Source organism: Macrotis lagotis, chromosome 3 (assembly GCF_037893015.1).
Source record: "Macrotis lagotis isolate mMagLag1 chromosome 3, bilby.v1.9.chrom.fasta, whole genome shotgun sequence".
In the NCBI taxonomy this organism is placed as follows: domain Eukaryota; kingdom Metazoa; phylum Chordata; class Mammalia; order Peramelemorphia; family Peramelidae; genus Macrotis; species Macrotis lagotis.
In genome coordinates this window covers 145,892,525-145,896,977 of record NC_133660.1, presented here as the reverse complement: position 1 = coordinate 145,896,977, position 4,453 = coordinate 145,892,525, and positions in this window count along the sequence as shown.

Sequence of the window (4,453 nt, the reverse complement as noted above, 5' to 3'; positions counted from 1 at the left end):
AGAGGAATGTTGATCCTGGCTATGTTATTGTGTCAATGAGACTGTACCACATAGAGTATATATATATGCAGAGTGTATGGGAGCCAACTCACTAAGCTTATTCTGGAATTTCCCTGGAAATTTCTGGGAACACATGTAACAGTGCTAGAATGGGGCACTTTAAGATGAAGAAGCATTTCCTATATTGACCATTAAGTAGGAAGAGATACAGACTAAATCGTTATAAAAGAATATCTTTGCTCTTTTAGCTTTTCTTCTTTTGACTTTTGAGGTAACTCTAATTCATGTAACACTGGGTTTTATGAAGGTGGGAAAGAGATGATCTTCATAATGTCAGCATTGTAAATATTCCCATCCACATGGTAGCTAAAGCAGAGGTTCAAACAGGTGGGCTTGAGACTGGAACTCTGGCTGCCTTTTTTTTTTTCCTTATCAAAAGTAACTGAAAAAAAAGCTCTTGAGATGCACTTATCTAGTCATGGTAGTAATGAGTCTTTATGTAGTGGAAAAGAGTTTGGGAGGAAAGGTGTCTGAGGGTGTAAGAATATGAGTCAAATGGCTTCCAGATGGTACACGGAGGGTAGAAAGTTGGCTGGAGGAAAGATAGATAGGCAAATGTCAATAAGCCATTTCAAGAAAGCACAGACTGGGGAGTCAGCTTACTTGGAACTAGTCAGGTAGGGCTAAATATGTTCTAATGTTAACACTGTGCAGAGAGATAGGGATAACTGGAAAGGATAAGTCACATAAATCCTAGAGAGAGAAAGTGAGCAGAAAAAAGTCCTGAACCTGTTCCTTTATCAAACTTTCCAGAGTCAATGATTTCAAAAAGTATGGCACCCTGAATTCTCATGAAATGTGTCATATGAATGGGGAGGGAAATAAAATTCATATATAGGGCCTCTCTGATTGTTTTATAGTCTTTGAATCAGACTTTTGGGGGTTCATTTCTATCTTCAATTAAACCTGTTCTACGCCTAATACCTTTCTTAACATGAGTGCTTTCAGATGAGTGAAGAAGCAAAATAATCCCAATCATAAAATTCCCTGGAGAAATCCTGAGGTAGAAGAGATTTATACTGAGAGGCCCTGAAGATAGTGCTAAATCAGAATTCTTAGCCTTATATACATTATGAGAACACAGTTTTAGCGATCCTTCTAAATTATTTAGACTTTGAACTGAAAGTTACTGCATGATGACATCTGAGCCAGGAAGGTAGCATTATATTGTGGAAAAGTCACTTAATTAGGATAAATAAGACCTGAAATCAAGTCTGGGTTCTGCCAATGGCCTTATGTCATTTCAATTTTCTGAGCCTTAGTTTTTCTCATCTATAAAATGAGGATAATGATACTTTTACTACCTCCTTTATCAGGGATGCTGTGAAATACTTTGTAAACTAAAACACTACATAAAGTATATTGTAACTATTCTGAGTATCTTAGGATCTGTTTAGTTCAAATCTTAAGCTATATAATAACTACATATATCATACCTTCTATTTATCCTGTATGTAAAAGATATGTATATGAAGACATTTCCCAATGGATATGAGCAGGTAAGTTTTAGATGAAGAACTCAAAGCTATCTATAGTAACATGAAGAAATTATCTATAACACTTTTGATTAGAAAAAGCTCTGAGGTACTACCTCACAACTATCAGATAGGCTCATATGACAGAAAAGGAAAATGATATATCACAAATGGCAAGGATGTAGGAAAATTGAGACATTAATGAATTGATGGTAGAGTTGTGAACTCAGCAAACTATTCCAAAGGACATTTGAAATTATAGCCAAAGAGCAATCAAACTGTGTATACCCTCTGATCTAGCGATACCAGTACTAGGGCTATATTTCAAAGAGATCATAAAAAAAGGGGGAAAGACCTACATGTGCAAAAATTTTATATCAATTCTTTCTGTGATGGCAAAAACATTGGAAACTGAGGGGATGCCCATCAACTGGGGAATGGCTGAACAAGTTGTGGTATATCAAATGTTATGGAATATTATTGTGCTCTAAGAAATGATGAGCCGGCAGATGTAAGAATAACCTGAAAAGAATTCCATGAACTGAAATAAAGTGAAATAAAAAGAACCAGGAGAACATTGTTCACAATAATAGCAACACTGTGTGATGATCAGCTATGAATAATTCAGCTCCTCTCAATAATACTTTGATCCAAGACAAAGATTCAAAGGACTCATGATGAAAAATGCTGTCCACAAATGGAGAAAGAACTTATGGAGTTTGAATGCAGTTGAAGTATACTATTTACACTGTGTGTGTGTGTGTGTGTGTTTTGCTTTTTGGTGAGTTTCTTCTTTCACAACATGACTAATATGAAAATATATTTTACATAATTGCAGACAACATCAAACTGCTTATTTTAGGAAAAGGGGAGGAGAGGGAGAATATTTTGGAATTCAAAATTTTGTAAAAGTAATGTAAAAAATTGTCTTTACACATAAAATTGGAAAAAAATACTATTAAAAAAGAAATGTGTCTAGGAAATAGACCCTATGGAAGGGCCAAAAATCAGTTAACATATAAGCTGATAATAGAAAAAATATATAGGCAACTAAACAGTGTCTTAAAAAGCTACTACTACTAAGTAAAGTGATGAATTGTGAGATACAGAAGCTTAAAAGTTTTTTTTAGGTTTTTTTTTTCAAGGCAAATGGGGCTAAGTGGCTTGCCCAAGGCCACACAGCTAAGTAATTATTAAGTGTCTGAGACCGGATTTGAACCCAGGTACTGACTCCAAGGCCGGTGATTTATCCACTGCACCACCTAGCTGCCCCTAGCTTAAAAGTTTTTTGAAAGAACATATATAGGGGAAGTCAGTGGTATAGTAGATAGAGCCCTTTCCTGGAAAAGGATCTGAATTCAAATCGAGTCTCAGACACTAACTGTAATCCTGTTGCCTGAAAAATCATGTATAGTCACCATTCCTATTCTATTTCACTACTTAATGAATCTACTTACTGGTACTCCTCATGACTATAAAGGGAATGGAGGAAATTTAAAATCTTTTAAGCAACCATTAAATAAATTGGACAAACTTACCAATCACTCTAACATCTATTTCAGTTAATATTCCATAGTAGAGTGTTGGGTAATTGTTATTTAGCCATTCTAGAGGATTTTCTGTTTGTAGAATGTTTCATAAATTTTTTAATAGTGCTGCCTCATAGCTACACTTTCAAATAGGTCATTCTTAGTAGCTTCACTTATAAAATGGTAGTAATGAGCTAGGGAATTTGTGAGTTGGAGTGGCCCAAGAGGATATCAACAGGGTCAGGAGTTATGTTCAGTTTAAAGAATCCTAGTTCTTTGGGAGACAAACTAATGGTCACAGATTACAAGTCCTTACAAATGGCAGGAAAATAAAAGGACTTTTATGTGAAACTACTTTGCCTAATGATCTGATCCAACAAACCACCAAGTGTTCATTTATTTCTTGAGGTAACTGTCAGCTCTCTAAGTTTGGCCTCTAAATTGCAAAGAAGGTAAAAGAGGTTTCTTCACTGGAAATTCCAGTTATTCCAGGTCTAGATTTAATCTATTCTTTTATGGGTATCATTTTCAAAACTTGCTCTGTTCTTTTATCACATGTTTATCAAGTATTGCCTAAATATAAACTTTTTAAAATTTTATTTTTTCAATTTTTTTCTTTCTCTGCCACTTCCTTTCCCATCCATGCCGTTATCACTGAAAAAAAAGAAAGGCAACCCTCTTAATATGTATAGACAAGCAAAGGACAGGAGGTACAGTAAATAGAGTACCAGGTCTGCAGGCAGAAAGATTTGTCTTCCTGATTTCAAATCTGCCTTAGATATTTACTGTGTTACCTAGAAAAGTCACTTAACCCTTTTTGCATCAGTTTCCTCATCTATAAAATGATCTGTAGAATAAAATGGCAAACCACTCCAGTATTATTGCCAAAAAGTCAGACATGATTATAACTGAAAAATAACAAATAAATTACTCTAGTTCTGCTTATTTCACTCAGTATAAGAAAAGTGCTAATTTTGTGGACTGTACAATAGAGATAACCCTGAAATTTAATAATCATAAATGATGTTATGAAAGCAAAAATAAAAATAAATCCCCATCACATAAATGGAACTTTTGTGCTATCTATTCAATAACAATCCTCTTCCTTACCCCTTACTCCCCCCCCCCCATCAACTCATATTTAATTAAGCCTTCCAGTTTTCTTTCTTCTCAAGGAAGTCACATTAAAGTTCTAAAAATAGTAACTTCCATCTTCTCGTTGTCACTTATACCAAAGATGAGTGAACAGCTAGGAAACAGGACTTTTATTTGCATATCAGATACTGTGAATCTTCATTCCTAATTTTCATGTTAAAAAATGAATTTTTAGTTGACCTTTGTCTACTTTATCTTTGCTACCACCACTACCACCACTACCTTGGGGAGGAG